At 47.4% G+C, this 16,323-nt stretch overlaps 1 protein-coding gene and 1 long non-coding RNA gene across 9 annotated transcripts in view; one reads left to right on the forward strand and one right to left on the reverse strand.

Moving 5' to 3' along the window:
• Positions 1-16,323, forward strand: part of LOC136103798 (uncharacterized) — a 72,074-nt gene that overhangs the window by 54,823 nt on the left and 928 nt on the right. For 5 of the 8 annotated variants that reach the window (XR_011739674.1, XR_011739668.1, XR_011739670.1 and 2 more), the window contains 9 exons: positions 830-923; positions 2,012-2,378; positions 2,555-2,779; positions 3,640-3,907; positions 5,118-5,244; positions 5,424-5,572; positions 5,894-6,146; positions 10,431-10,544; positions 14,219-14,383. This is a non-coding gene — a long non-coding RNA (uncharacterized lncRNA). The remainder of the gene's footprint in view (positions 1-829; positions 924-2,011; positions 2,379-2,554; positions 2,780-3,639; positions 3,908-5,117; positions 5,245-5,423; positions 5,573-5,893; positions 6,147-10,430; positions 10,545-14,218; positions 14,384-16,323) is intronic. The other 3 variants (XR_011739675.1, XR_011739673.1, XR_011739669.1) reach the window with 3 other exon arrangements.
• TNR (tenascin R) overlaps positions 1-16,323 on the reverse strand; it is a 77,477-nt gene that overhangs the window by 46,898 nt on the left and 14,256 nt on the right. The window lies entirely within an intron of this gene.

Below are 16,323 nucleotides of genomic sequence, written 5' to 3' on the forward strand. Positions count from 1 at the left end.
CATATATGATTGCATTCCCTGGCAGGAGATCTAGTTTGCTACATACACACCTGCCTTGGCTGGTCTGGAAAAACCAAGGAAATGCCAAGCGTTGCTAATAGTTATTTTGAAATTCCATCTTTTTTCTGTGTCTCCTTCCTAAAGCTGCTGCAGCTCTTAGAGGTGAGATGGCTAATTGCAAGGGGTGGTACCTGCCATAAGTAATTAGGCTGGCTGATCAGCTCCTTTAAGTCCATGTGGCTCTGCTGATTTCTGTGCTCATTTATGTCAGCTGACATCAGGTCACGAGCAGAACAACTTTGGTAGAGGTGTGGGGGGTTTTGTGGTGTTTGGAGGATGATGAGTTGTTATGGTTGGTGATGCCCTAGACAGGTACAAGATGTATGTAAGAGGAGGTAGGAAGGGAGCTGAATTTTTTTGTAAGCACTGGGTTTCTAAGGAAAGGATCTCAAGTTTGGTGGGGTGTCCATGGAACTGTTGCCTTCTGTTACTGGGTAGAAGAAATAGCAGAGAACCCTGGAATGCTACTTCTGTCTTGCTCCAGTAAATGACTTAGCGTGTTGCTGGTCTGCCACCTGATGGCCTCTGAGAAGTGTGAACGTTGCCTTGCTGGGAGTCTCAGGAAAAGAAATACATTGACCATCTGTGACCTGTGCTTGGGAGTTCAGGTGTGGTTTTTGGGTTGGGTTTCTACTGTGCCCTAAGTTGTCTTCTGTAGCTCATGTGTTTTTTTCCTGTATATATTTTTAAAGTATTAAATAGATATGTACATAAAAATATATAAAGCTTTTATATGTGTAAACATATATTGGTGTGCTCCATTTTTTAGATGTGTGGTGGACATCTGTTCCATGCAAAGTTGGGATGCTGAAAGGACATAGGAGTCTATCGTAAAGAAAGCCATGTGTTTGGAGGAGATTCAGGTATTTTCTTTAAGCCTTCGGTCCCTGTAAAGGGTGATATTTAAAATCCAACCTTAAGCTCCTCAGAGCTGGCTGTCAAGCACAGGGTAGGAGAAGAAAAAGGTGGGAAGGTCTCATCACTTCACCTGTCTCCCCACGCTGTGTTTCCCCCTGGTAGTTTTTAGGAGGGCTTGGTTCATGCCAGGACTTCATTGCCTGTCTGGCTGATGCTCTGTTTCCCAGAGCTGCTTTTATATTTCCCCCATGCTGCTCCTGCTGTTCTGGGTGTGCCAGTACCTATTTCGGGCTTTTCAGCCCCTCCTGGGTGACCTGAGAGTCTTCCCGTCCATCTAAACATTGGTGCTTTGGAGCTTACTGACTTTGACATGCTGTAAATTAAATTTAGAGAAACAGTTGAATGCAGCAAGATGCTCTGTTTGGCACAGCCAGGAGGCACAACCCTTTCTTTTTTTTTTTAATCAAAGATTTGTCCTGTTTTGAGAATTTGCAGGTAAATCAGTGATTTCCAAAGTCAATAGAGCACCCAGTCCTGAGCTGGCACAACTGCAACAGGGTTATCTAGTGGGTATAAGGTCTTTATAATGGTCTTCTGAGGGTTTAAAGAATGTATTTATTTTTACACAAAGCTGCTCTGTTATGTGTTTGCTGGGTTTGGGTGAAAACTCCTGCTGTAAGAGCTGGCTGGACAGTGAAGGTGGGAGCACCTCTGAAAAGCATCATGGGATGCAGAGCAACCATGGGGACAGGGACAAGGGCTTACTGGAGACACTGGAAATCTCTGCCCTGAGCAAATTGGGCAAACCTAATCCATGTGCCCCAGGGCTGCTTCTGGGTGCTTTGCATGGATAATTGCTCTGGAAAGTGCTGAGGGTGGCTGTTAGTGCTGAAAGACTGGGTCTCATTTCAGCTTGTTGTAGCACATCTGGATGGGAGAAGCTGCTGGACACCCAGACAGGGAACTGCTCCTTGCCCAAGCTGCAATGCTCCTTTTCCCTGAATTAACTTAAAACCGTGTCAGTAACTCAACACGCTCTGTTTTCCCTTGCTCGATGTAATGTTTTGCATTTTTTGCTACACTTAAACCATAGGATAATGCTTCTGTACGTGACTATAAACCTGATAGAGCCCCTGCTGAAGTACCTGCCTTTCCGAGGAGCTTAAGTAATATTTTTCAAAAAGCACTTCATCGACCTTTCAATTCCTGTGGAGCACTTGAGTATGCGCGACCTGAGGCTTCGGTGTTATGAATCCAATTCTGAAAAAGCCTGGAAATTGATTTATGGCTGTGTGAGACACACGCGGGCTTTGGAGACATGGGAGAGATGGCGACTTGTTATCTGACTCTGGAAATGCTTCAGCGTTGGACCATCATCACAGGTGCACCCATGGTGGGTCCATCCATCCTGTGTCAGACCCGCTTGTGGTCTCACTGAACACTTTGTTCCATAAGAAAATGTGAGTTTGTGTTGAGCTGCATTTAAAAAGTGCCTTTGTGAGTTTGGTAAGCCTGAAATAATTAAGTAAAAAGTGCTGATGCTCATGTAATCTGTTCATCCAACGCTTATCCAGTGGCTCTACTGTGATTGCACACCTCCAGCTGTCTGCTTTTTGGTTTGGTTTTTTTTGAATAGGTGATGGAAACTCGCCTGCATTCCATGTCAGCCTTCATTGGCATGTGGAAAAAAATAGTTTTCTATTTGCTGTGACAGCAGGAGCTTAAATCAAATCTTAAATATCCAAAGAAGTGTATTGGATGTGGAAGTCTCTGCTTCCTGGGGCTGGGAGGCAGTACTGTGGCTGCTGGAAGAAACCATCCGATATTGAAAAATCCACAGGAAAATGGGACGTGGGACAAGGTAAGCCATTGAGGGAGCAAATCTGCTGGTGAGCAGCAGGTCTATGAGCTCTGTCGAGGGCAGCGGAGCATCCCATGGGCACTGCTCCAGCTCCTGGCATCGTGCCGAGTCTGGCTGCCCGAGTAATGTGTTGGTTGGCAAAGGCAAAGTGGGGTATTTCAAAACAGTTTGTGGACCTGTGTGAAGTTAACTTCACATGGCTGTAGTTGGAAAATGGCCCTGAAACTTGAATATTTGTGTTAAGGAAATCTCTTGAGCTGTGTTTCATGATAACTCCTTTTGTGAGTAACCTTACACTGTTGAAGGGGAAGGAGATGCTGCTGCAAGCCTATTTTTTGGGGGGGTCTCGGTGTCCTGCTGCCAAACCTGGCTGGAGGGCTGGTGCTAAGAAAGCAGAGCAACCTTCACAGAGATTCAGATGCTGTCTGGGAGCTGAGCTTTCCAGGGCAGAATAAATTACCCAAATATATTGCTCCAGAGAGCACGGCCGAGCCTGCGAGGGAGGCAGCAATGACACAAAAGCTGAGGGCTGCAGGTGAGGATTGATAGCTTGGCAGTTGCAGCCCTGGGCACTGGTCACCTGGGACTTAGTATGGCCTTTTGGATGCTTCCTTTGATTAATTTCTTTTTTCCTCCTAAAAATGAGGGAAGGAGACAGCATCATGGGACACTCCTTGTCTGCTGTTGGGAGCAGCTGATGGTGCTGCATGCCCAGTGTGTTCAATCCAGGGCTGCATTCCCAAATTCCTGGACTTTGGGATTAATGGGGGAAGAGATATCTGCATCATCCAGGAGGCTCTGGGATGTTGTTGGGGCTGAGAGTATTTTAATGTGTATATATATATATATTTATTTTTCAGACCCAACCTTGATGGTGCAAGGTTAGAGCTGCTACCACTTGCCCAATGACTGACTCAGGCTGGACTGATGCCTGGGTGAAACAGCTCATGAATCCAAGGCTGCGCTGCCCCGGTGTTTCAGTCTGCCATGGGAGATGATGTCATGGTCCTGGGCTCAAAAGCAGTGTTTGGAGAAGACAGCCTCTTCCCCCAGCTCACATAGGGCACATCCTGGCAGCTATGGGCACTCTGTAGCCCCTGAATCTCACTGGTGCTTTGCACCATCCAGGTGAGGAAAGCCATGTTCCCTGAAGGTGGTGGTGGCCAAGGGCAGCAGGCTGCTCCGGGTGGTGGAGTTACCATCCCTGGAGGGGTTTAAAAGACACAGAGCTGAGGTTCTTAAGGACGTGATTTAGTGCTGGTGTTGCCTTAATGGTTGGACTCGATGATCTTGAGGGTCTCTTCCAACCAAAATAATTCTATAATTCTAAGGATGCCTTGACTACACCAAAAGCAGCTCTTGAGGTGTCTCCTCCCTGCTCACACCAGGTGGGGGGAACGGGGGGTGTGTCAGCTCCCCAAGACATCATTGTGACATGTGGTTTATGTTCCTACGTGAGGAGGTTGCAAAGGAGCATCCCTTGGAGGGAGGTTGTGTGTGACTGAGGTGGCTGCTCAGCTTTAATCCTACTGAGCAGCTCCAAGTGAGAGATGTCAAGCCCAACAGCCAAGTGTGCCCTGCCACATGTGCCACCACGCTGTCCCCCATAAGGGGACCTGTGATGCTGTGAGACTGGGATGAGGCAGCCCTGTCTCTGCAGGACTGCTCACTCCTTCTCCAAGTGCTTCACCTCAGCTCTCCCAGGCAGATCCCAAATCTCTGAGCAGCCCCAGAGTTCCCAAGAAATCTAGCTACAATATTTTGGACATGCAGATCAAGCGAAAACTTAATGCCCTGGGGGAGGAATGAATGCATGCACAGACAGAGCAATACTCATCATGGAAACTCTCTACAGTGGCTGAGTCTACGTTTTCTGGGTTGAAAAGAACATATTTTGAATTTCTACAATATCAGCAAGGAACTGGCATGGAGGCACTTGTCACTGATTGCTTTGGCACAGTTGTCCCTGAAGTTGAGGGAAAAGGAGCACCCAGGCTTGCAGCAGCCTGTTCCCATTGCAGAGAATTTGACTCCCAATTTTTACATGGATGCCAATAGATTTTTGCTAAGTGCTTATGACTTCTTTCATAAAACACCCTGTCAGGGTCTCTTGCTACTTGGGCACCACAGCAATGGCCATGAAAACCCAGTCTGTTAGTTTATCTGGAGTACCACTGATGCCAAGAGTGGAGAATCCAACTCTCAAATCCTTGCAAGGCTTAAACCAAGAATTAAGAAGAAACGATGACTTTGGGGAAGTGTAATTTGAATTACATTTCCTGGCTTTTTTACCCCTTGAAAGCAATAGAAAGCTTAGTAGAAAATGGTTTTCTTACAGGTTTTTTGTGGATCATGTTCTATGAAAGGGCAAGGATAATTCTCTCTGCCATAAAAAACCTGAATTGGATGGTTAAAACCACTATTAGAAAGAGCATCCTGAGCTATTAAATCCTGCAGGTTTCAGGGTAAGTCCATTAGCTGCATTGCTATTGCATCCTGTAGGATTTTCCCACAGGGTACAGTTTCTCAGGGAGCTTGAACCATGTACACCACCACTCGGGCATCTAAAAAAGCCAAAATAACACCATTTCTTCTCTTGTGTAATGGGGTTTTTATCTCCCTTTTAATTTTCGTCTCTCTCCAGCTATTTCAGAAACATCCTGAGGTTATGCCTGGATGCTGATACCCTCACAAGCTTGGGCAGAGGGAAAACATCAGAGAGATGCAACAGGGCATGAGGGCTTTTCCCTTTGGCAGCAGGGCTGCTAGCTGGGGTGGCTGGGCTTATATGAGGTAAGTGTACAATGCCTAAAAATGTTTGGTTTGTTTTGTTTTTAATTATTTTTGCTGTGCCTTTCCATGCTAACATGATCTATGCAAGCTTGGGACGGCCAGCTGTGGCTGAAGCCAGCTCCTTGAGGGGTTACCATATACTTATTATGGGTTTTCTACCCTCCTGCCACATTTTGCTATTTCTTTTAAGGAAATCTCTTGAGCTGTGTTTCAGGGTAATTTTTCCAAGTAACCTTAAAGGAAAAGCTTCTGCAATGCTGGGTTTTTGGTGTGTCTCGGTGTCCTGCTGCCAAACCTGTCTGAAGGGTTGATGCTTTGCAGAGAGCCGTGGTTAATCCCTGAGCGGTGGCAGGATGTGTCCCTGTGGTGAGGTGTGAGGATGCAGATGATGCCATCAGCAACAGGAGCTGGTCGCTTTGCTGCAGAAACCTCTGGGTCCCTCACCCCATAGCACCCAGCCTTGCTGCAGCGCTCACCCCAGCACTCAAATTTGTCCCCTTTGGCTGAAGTCACCTGGGTTACCACGGAGCCTGAATGGGCTTTGACTGTTCCCCAAAGGCTCTGAAGACACCAGGTAGGTGGCAAAGAGCAAAAGGAGAGTGCAGCCCGTACTCCATGGGGTTTTTCTTAACTGGGAAGGGAAGTCCTGCTCTGAGTCTCCCTCTGGCAGCCAGCATCAGGTCAGCCTTTTCTTTCTTTTTTCCCACAGCCTTTACTTTTGTTCTTTGTCACTACCTTGCCATCCCCAAAGGGAAACTGCAGCCACTCGTCCACAAACACAAGGCTGGGGTGACACCTCAACCCCAGGCACTTCTCAGTGTGGATGATGTTGCAGCGCTTAGAGCCCATTGGAGCAGAGAGCTCTGCGGGAAAGCAGGCTCCAAACAGCTTAAATGCTTTGTTAAGGCTGCTGGACAAGACATTGATCCTTTCCAGCTCTGTGTTGCTGGTGCCTTCTTATGCACTGGCATGGGTTTTGCATTTTTTTTCCTTGCTTTGGCTTTTTTTTTCTAAGTTTTCCTCCTCCCTCAGACAACTGTAAGCAGCTCTGTTTCAAAATGACCAGCAAATAACCTGAGCTCATGAAATCCTCGTGCAAACTCCTCCTGAGCTTCCTGGCCAGCCTGCAGATGAGGGACATCTTCCCAGTACAAACCTTCCAAGCATGGGAAAGCTAACTATTACAATTTCTCTTCAAGGCTCCATTGCCTGCCTTAATTTCTACTACATGAGATTGCTCACAAACTTTTTGACTTGTCGTTTATCAGGGCCGGAGCCTCTGGTGATGACAAAAATGTGAGTTTTTTCTTGCAGCTTCGCCAGGCAGCCATGGCTGGTTAGTAGTTAAGGGCTCTGTTCATCCCAAAGTTGGGCCAAGTTTCTCTTCCAATTTCCCCTCCTATCCTTCTCCCTCATTCCCTGTTTTCCCTTTGGGACACCTGTTGCAGTGTATTTTTTTTTCCTCCTTGTATCTAGCAGAGTTTGATTTGGCGATCAGCCAGGAGAAAAAGGACACGCAATTGCTTTGTCCCTTGGTGGGTCAGGTTATTGTGACTTCATGGTTTTCTGTTAGGAAGGCGATTAAGAAGATAAAGTCCCATCCGTGACTGAAAATGGACTTTTGGTGATAAAAAAATGTCCCTAGGTTATCTCCGAGGCTGGTGCAATCTCTTGCGTTCTTCTTTTTCCATTATTTTTTTTTACCATTAATATTTTTTGTTGTTAGAGCTTCTATTTATTTCAGAGGTGACTGAGCATTTGAAGGACACTTTTTCTTGGGCATGTTCACATGGTACTTTAAACCCCTGCCTGATGGAAGCAGGGGCAGAACTGCAAAGGTTTTGGGGAGCTCTGGGTAACGCAAGCTGAGAAGTGGCTGATGGAGACAGATTCACCGTCTTGGTGGTTTGTGGATGAGAAGAAATTCTCTCATCTGTTGTTGAGCTGGGGATCGGCAGAACCATAGACATTTAGAATCATGATAGTTTGGGTTGGAACAGATCTTCAAAGCTCCCCCAGTGCCACCCCTGTCATGAGCAGGGACATCTTCACCAGCTCAGGTTGCTCAGAGCCCCGTCCAGCCTGGCCTGGGATGTCTCCAGGGATGGTTCATCCACCACCTCTCTGGGCAACCTGGGACAGGCTCTCACCACCCTTGGCATTAAAAATAAAAACATCTTTGTTATGTCTGTGCTGAAATGCGATGTGTTCTCACTGTGGGGAAGCTGGGATCCCCTTAGGTGAGAAAGGCACCTCGTCATGCTGGCTTGCCATCAAAGCAAGGAGGTGCCACATATCTACAGGTGAACAGAAGAAATGCCAATAAATGACAGGAAAAACTAGGCATAAAACGGATCAGAAAGCAAACAACAGGGTGAATGTGTCTGTACACACAGGGCAAATAAAAAGGCTGATGTAGACATCTTAGTACCTTGCTCAGACTAGGGCTTAAAGAGCATTACAGGGATTTGGTGGGATAAATGGAACGCAGTGTGACTTGCTGTAGAAGAGCAAGCTGTGAATGGAGGGAGGGAGGGCACCAAGAGTGGGGCATGCTTGTCCTGAGCGTTAGCAAGGGGCTCGGAACAGGCTACTTCAGTGTGGGTAACTTTAAAAGGGTGAAACTGGTGGGACAAGACCTCATGTGAGTTGGAAGAAGGAGTTGGGTGAATGAGAGGAGCTCTTCAAACCCAAAATACCTCCACATGGTACAGCCTGCTGGCAATGGCATCTTAAACCCCACCAACATCTCTTGGGAGAACAATACAGCAGGACGGAGCCATTTAGTTCTCTGGGTGTGTTAGCGCAACATCTCATTTCCAATGATGGCAAAAGCTACTGCAGAAGCTGCTATTTTGGGCTTGGTTTGGGCTAACAGAGCAGAACTGTTAGAAAAAAAAAAACAGTGGAAGGTGATTTCAGGAAATAAGTCACAAAATAGCAGAGCCCACAATGCCAAGAGGAAGAGAGTGAGAACAGCAGAATTAAGATAATGTGCTGCAAAAATCTCGGGGAACTGGTAGGTGGCATCTCTAGGGAAGATCATCCAAGGGATAAAGAGTGCAGGGAAGCTAGTGATTACCTGAAGCGACTGCATTAGGGGCACCACAACAACCTGTCCTGATGCAGAGAAACAAGAGGAAGGTGGCAGACACCTGATGGACCCGAGACCCAAAGAAGAGTTACAGAAAAGGGGAAACTGAGGCCAGAGACCCAGCGATGGGGACAACGAAGCAGCGGCCATGCAGCTACAACTTTGAGATGTGAACAGACAGTGGACTGTTCTTTTTAAGGCTGTGCAAAAACGTTTTGTAAATGAACTTGAAGGAGAATTGAGAAAAGCCCAAGCACGTTGCTTAAATGCAAGAGGAAAACTAAAGGATTCAGCCTGGGCTTTGCTTCAGTCTTCCCTTGCACCCAGCTAATTAGGACAGGATGGTTATACTGGGCAGGAGCCCGCTCAGACAGCAGGGATAAGACCTTCCAGGATATTTTAGATGAGTCAGGTGTGCTCGTGTTGGCAGGGCCTGCCAAAATCTCCCCTTGGCATTCTTCCAGAGCTAACCCAACCTTGGAATCATTTAGGGTTTCTCCAGCGCTGCAGGAGCCTGGGACATATGGCCAGCATTAGCTTCTTTCCCCTGCCCTGTCTCCTGGTTTCAAGACCTTGATGGACAGCCCTGCCCCAAAGCAAACCTCTCAGGACCTGCCCAGGTCACTTGTCACGGTGCTTTTTATAGTCTCCTCTGCCTTGTACCTTGTGCTGCAGCACAGCATCCCCCTCCCCAGGATCTGCACCTCCACCTTGCATCTCCAGGGGCCGCGGTCCTGTTGTGCTCATTGTGTGGCTGCGTTTGTCTTAACCATTGACCCCTTCAGTTATTATTAGCCTCATGGTCACCTCCAGTGCTGCCTGTCATGACGAATTAGAAATAGAGTCCTCTCTGCATCACAGTCCTCCTTAAACCAACCGTTCCTTCTACCTGCCACAGTCATACCTCATTATAACTCCATTACCTTTAACAACAACTCCGTTACCATCCATTATCTTTCTTATCATCTCCTTTACAAGACTGTTATCTGTACCTCCTCCTTTACAGCCATCCCCTCCTCAATTATGATTCCATTATCTTTATTACCACCCCATTACAGTCATAATTATTCCCATTACAATTTTGAGATCTGCGTCTCCATCCAGACAAGCTGATGTCTCCATCAGCCCATTGCTGCCACCAGCAGCATCCCTTTCTTGCCTGTTGCTCCTCATCACCTTCATTGCCTTGTGCAGTTACTGCCACCTTCCCTGCATTTGTAATTATCCCCATACCAATAGTCGTATTTTAATTATTTTTCATTACGATTTTATAGTCTTTTGCTGTTATTGCTTCCTTTATTGGCCATTCTCCTCTCCCTGAAGTATCATAGTTGGGATGGATACTGGAGAGTGAGCTCAGACTTAGGTCAGTGATATTATACTGGTTTACATCAGCAGGTACCTTCACCTCATCTCTGTCCTCTATTGAAAATCTGGCATTTAATCTCTGTTGCAGCCCTAATTACTGACGTTATCTTGCCCTTATCCTTCAGTTCATTTCTGTCGCAGCTTTCCTGGTGGGCGCGACCACCTTCTCCAGCCGGTGGTGCCGCTTCTCCTGCCTGCATGGAGAAGCATCCCTGACCATCTGATTTTCCATACCTAAAGCTTGGTTATGGCTCTAGGGACAACTTATTCTTTTTAATGAAAAGAAAATCTGTGTGATATTAGTAGAAGAAGGAGTTTTGTTGCAAAAGTACTAACTTCCATAAATTCTCATGGTACAGCCTTGGTGTTGCTTTCTTTGTATTTACTGCATTATAGTTCCATCTGCACTGCCAGATCCCTCACACCACCTCCATCTTCCAGAACCCAGGAGCAGCTTTTGGCAGCTCATTCAGCAGTTTAAAAAGGAAAAACCTTCTTGGACAGCGTAAGGTAGGTTGCACCAGTACTGGACCCCTTGCTCCGTGGTTATTTGGATCAGCACAGCACCGCTCCTGATCTCAGGGTGGTTTCTGGAGAAGCTTCCTTCACCCCTGCTCATCCAACATGCTCAGAGCATCCTAGACCACACCTTATCAGCTAATCACAACCCTTCCTCCATGCACAAAATATCACAGGCTAAAGGTAAAACTTGTGCATCTAAACCTGCTGCTGGGATGGGCTCTTCCATCCCAGGGGCAGCAACAGAGCTATGTGGTGAAAAAGGACAGAGAGAGCCTTGATGCACCCTCAGAGGAGCAGGGCATCATTTAGGGTACCACAGAGGAGCAGGGTATTATTTAGGGTGCCATGGAGAAGTAGGGTGTGATTTTATCCCCTATATAGCACCGATGCAGCCAACAGCAAGCCCTTTGCTGGCAGGTCTGGTGCCCACACTCCTCGAGAGGATGTTGAGGGACTGGAGTGGTTATGGAGTCACAAAACTCCCCAAGGATGAGGAAACTGCTGCATTTGGAGAGCTCGGTCTGCTTAGTTTATCATGAAGATTGAGAGGTGACATCGTGACCTCCTATAAGAACTGTCAGGGCAGGGAAATACTAAAGAGCTCTTTATGGTGGTAGGGAAAAGCGGGTGCAGAGTGATGGCGAGGAGCTGTGGCAGGCCAATTTGGATGCCTGATGCAGCACATGGGGTTTAAAGTGAGAGCGATGCCCATTGCCAGTGGCTCCAGGAGCTGGGAAGGGTGCGATGCACCAGCTCGTCAGTGATATTTCGAAATCTCCTTGTGTCTCTAAACCCTATTGGTCTGGGAGCAATGATTGGCAGCAGCTGAGCCGGTAACAGCTTGCAGGTAATTAACGTCTCTGGTGTAAGAGGGGATGTAGCTCATGTTCGAACGCCCCTGGGTTATTTCCCACAATCGATAAGCTTCGTAAATAATGTATCCCACAGGGCGGGGTGAGAAAATACTACCTTGCGCTTATCAGATTTTGCGTTCTGTTTGGTTTAGCAATGCTAAGAGGGAATATGGCTCAGAGGGCAAAATGAAAGGTATAAATAAGGGATGCTGCGGGGGATGCACTGGGAGGGGAAAGCTGATTAAAAGCTAACGAAGTGGGAGCAGAGCCATCCAGCCACACTGTGGATAGGACAGATAACAGCCCCCAGTGCCACGCTGCAGGCTTAGGGGGAGATTTTCCTAATTCTAGCTTGATTAAAGCAGACCAGAGAAAGGGAGACAAAGCAGTTAGCATCCCTCTTTTATTATTTCTTTACTTCGCTGCTTGTAAAGGCACCTAATGGAGGTGAGCTTGCTGCAAACCACGGGGCAGTGCCCTCCCCAAGGGACATGGGGACAGCTGGCACTTTTGCTCTTGTCACAACATTCCCACAGGGATTTTGGGAGAGCATTAAGCACCCAGCGATGCCCTGGCCACACCTCTGCAAACGTGTGGGAAAGGCTCAATACGACACAGAGCGGCAGGAAATTTAAGCTCTTTTCTGAGGTCAAGGGGAAAGATTTGACTGAAGAATTGGGAAGCAGCACCACGATGGAGACTGGGTCTCCTGGTTTTTGGTTTTACTCTGTAGCCACAGAGTGGCTCTTAAAAAGCATAAAGTGGGATTGCCCAAGCCAGCTCAAACTTATACCTTATTTTTTCTTAATAAATAAAAGCAAGCAGCGTGGTGGCAAACACCTTCAGGATTCAAATAACACCTCCAGTAAGCCCTTGCTAGCAGGTTTGTGCTGCTGAGGCTGCTCCCTGCACATCTGGAGCCAGAACAGCTGGGAGGTTTTATAAATTAAAAGGAAACACAGGTTTCTCTGCCATAAAACACAGAATTAAGATATGCAGTAGATGAGCACAGAGGTTTTTACCAGCTTGGAGGTGCTAGAAGTTTTTTAGTGAAGTTAGTTAATAATTCTGGGGTTGAACTAGGCTGGCCCTGTTTTCCACAGAGCCCCTTGCAAGGGCCTGATCCTGCTGCTTGGCATTGTCCATCCTCTAATTTCCACCATGCACAGGCCACAAATAATCCATCATCTCCTGGCTGGGACCTGACCCAGGCAGAACAGTTTTAATTAATACCAGCCCCCCCTCCCATCGCAAACTAGTTGCAAATGGCAGCCGGGGATGCTGGTCCCCCAAGAGGGATGGGCTGGGATGCGGTGAGGAGTGAGCACGCTGCAAACCGCCGAGCGGAGAACGGAGCACCTTGGGGAGTCTTTAAATGCAGCTTAATTACATTAGCTATACACCAGCCGAGGGGATAATTTACCGTCTCCAGACAGATGCTTTACTCCTTGCAACAAGAGAAAACAAAAGCGAGCGCAGCCCCATGGAGGTGCCACCCACGCCAGGGGACTTGTCAATCCCCAAGCATCTCTGATGGGTCAGGAACTGCTGCTGGTAGCACTGGCATTTTCTTGCAAAGCACCAGAATTGGGGGCTTTGCTAACAAGCAGGTTTCTATGTGTGCCTGGCCTAGGAATACCCATGTACAACCCTACCTGTAGGGGTAAATAAATATTTGCAAGAGCTCAGCTGCTATCTGGGATTTTGGTTTGCTCCCTGCTGCCTGGGGACGGTGTTTGAAGAGGTGACACAGACGCTTGCTGCTCCCCGCTGGCTGTAAAGCTTTGCTCTGGAGCTTGGCTGCTGGACCATTCAGCTGTTTCACAGTTTAAGTTTCCAGCTTTGTGGGGCTGGCACCATCTCCTGGTCTAATTTTGCCCCCAACTCATCACCAACCCACCAGAGCTAAATTCAACCCCCCAGGGACTAAACCTCATGGAAATGCTGTGCTAGAAGCATCGCGGGGACTGACAGAAGCTGGCGTGTTCCTATTGGGGTATCTCTGTCACTGAATCTCCAAAAAAATCCCAGCTTTCCAGGCTGATGGGGCTGGGGCTTGTTGAAGCTTTCCAGCCCCCCCCAGGGCTGCTCCCAAAGCTGGAGCCCAGATGGTCTGAACAGATTACTGCAGCCTCCGGGGCCGTCTATCCCAGGCATTTTGGCAGGCCTGAATTCCCTCCAAATGACAAAAATAAATAAAATCTCTCAGCATTAAATGCTGAGAAGCCCATGAAAAAGCTGTGTACACAATGAAAACAAATATATGGTTAAATAACCTCTCTAACAGTATTTCTATAAAATGCCTCTCTAAATAACGCCAAGTGAAAGGCTTGCTCCGTCCTGATTAACCTCAGTTGGGGAAGATTGTCTGTATCAAATCGTTACCGTCAGCTGATTAAAAATGAATTAAACTGAACGGAAAACAATTCCCCAAACATCCCCTCTCTCCTTTCCAATTCAAGGCCGAAATAAAAATAATAATAAACCCTGTAACACCCAAGAGCAAACACAGCCCAAAGTCACTGCAGCCTGAGGACAAGGCAGGTGATGGGGACATGGATGGGATGGGATGGGATGGGATGGGATGGTGGGGTTTGGCCATGGTCACCACATGGAGAGGCAGCAGGACCAGGTGTAAGGGTCACAGGAGATGAAGGGGATACTGATACAGGTTAATTAAAAATAATTAAAATAACCCAACTGAGCTACCCAGTCCTTCACCTCTTGAACAGACCCATTGTTTGAAGGGCTGGATTCAGCTAAAGTGACTTTTAAACTTCTCTCTTGTATTTTTGCTTGATTTTTTAGGAAGCCCAGCAGACCTCTGTGGTCAATATACCTGAAGGAAAGTGTAAAGTCACAAATCTCAAGTGTCGGCTGGACAAATTCATCCCAAGGGGAGCATGCTTGAGCTGAAAGCCAATGGAAGATGCTCTCTTTCATGTAGCAAAATCCCCATCAGAAAACCTCCAAGTAATGAAAAAGCCTCAAATATTCCTTCTTGTGCTACTTACTTTTTAGTTGTTTCCATTTTTCTCAGTTATTTTCCCAATAACTGTGTAGCAGCTGTTGGATCTCACCAGGACCCATCAGCCAAAGTGCTCCAAGGTTTCTCCCTTTCTTGGGGTTGAACAAGAGGCAACCCCAGACATGGACATCTGTCCTGTGTGAATGAGAAAGATCACAAAATTTGGGGGGTGTGGGGGTGCATCCTCCACTGAAGCTATGCTGGTGACATTGCTGTGATGTCCCCATGGTCCCTCCATGTGAACCAGCCAGAAGGTTTTGCATCCTGGGGTAGGGCTGCTGAAAAATCCACATTGCCAACGCTTCTCAGACACAAACCCACCATATTACAAAGGAGAATCTGATTACTAATTCTAATTACAAAGAGGAGTAAATCACCTAGATTTTTTTTTTTTTTTGCTTTCACTGAGTGTCTTTGATACAATAAAGAAGAATAATTGACAATCAAAGGGAGCTGTCATCCTGACACTTTAACGACAGCCTATTTTGAGACAGCAAATCTGCAACTCAGCGGTTCTAGAAGTTGTAAAAAACTGTTGTAAAAGCCACTGTCTGTCTGAGCAATTGTAAAAACTCCCACCATGAGGAGAACACAAGTGCTGGGAGTTGCCCCAGGGTGCGAACATCCCCGTTGGGTCCAGTCCCCAAAAAAAGATGACCGTTCCCATCGCCATCAGCATCCGACCCCATGGGATGTGCAGGGAGAAGCATCACCAGGATGGGCTTTTTCTCCACCCCAGCTCATTTTTAGAGCCGTGCCATAAAAAGAGCATTGACTCCTCTAAAGGGGAAGCTTGTCCCTGCACGAGACGTATAGCTGACAAAAATGCTTGTGTGTATAGGCAAGACTTTCTGCCTTTTGCTCTATTGCATTACAGCTTTCCAACATGGGCACATCCCTGCACACCCTAAAACCAGCAGAAAACCCCGCTATTAGTACTAACAGGAGCAGTATACATACTGTACATGTATGCTTATCTATTTTGCAGCATTCTTTTGGGGTGCAAGGCACCGCAATTAACAGCAGAGCCCTGCTGGGGGCTCATTAAGAGGTGTAGGAAGGCAGCGTGGTGCTGGGTTATGGTGCCTGGCTGCTGCTGGGAATTAGCACCGAGGTGCCACGTGCTGTATTTCGAATAGCTCTTTCGACTCGGGCTGTAAAATTAATGTCTGAGCAGATAGTTGGGAAAATAGAAAGCTGTATAAAGTAACTGTGTGCTTGGCGAGGGAATTGACATGAGCTGCATTTGGGAGATGCTGGGGTTTGATGGTATTTCTTCCCACTCTGGAGATGCCAAATGCCCTGGCACGGTGGGTACCACATCCCTCTGCCCCACACCCCCAGCTCTCCGGTACTGTTCTCATCTCCCTGCTCATTTATCCATCTTGCTTTTCTCTCCATTCCTCCATCCCCTGCATGTTTATCTAGCCTTCTGGCCACTTGCTCCCTGCTTTATTCACCGTCTCTCCTGCCCAGCCTCTACCTTGCACTCCTGGTTCGAGCTTTACCTATTTATATTCTTAACCTTTGCCCCTCTTTCCTCTGTCTCTTTAATCTGCACATCAATCTTGTTTATGGCCTCCGTTGTGCTGCTCATCTCGGCTGTGCTACTGGTGAACAAATACATCCCCAGCTCTGTGCCCTCTCTCCTAAGCCACCTGCAGCTCCAGCTCCTCCAGGCAGCGAAGTGTGGTGGAAAGAGACCCTTCGGTGTGGGAGCATGAGGCGCAGAAGCTCAGCATCCCACCCTGGGCATGCTTCCCCTCCTTGACACTGTTTTCACCCCATTTTTGGGGTTAGGCTATGACTGGAGAGGCTTTGCCATGTACATGGGCGTCCAGAAATCCGTGCATGGCAAATGCACACGGGGTAACCAACCTCCTGT

The sequence above is a fragment of the Patagioenas fasciata genome, chromosome 6, assembly GCF_037038585.1.
Source record: "Patagioenas fasciata isolate bPatFas1 chromosome 6, bPatFas1.hap1, whole genome shotgun sequence".
In the NCBI taxonomy this organism is placed as follows: domain Eukaryota; kingdom Metazoa; phylum Chordata; class Aves; order Columbiformes; family Columbidae; genus Patagioenas; species Patagioenas fasciata.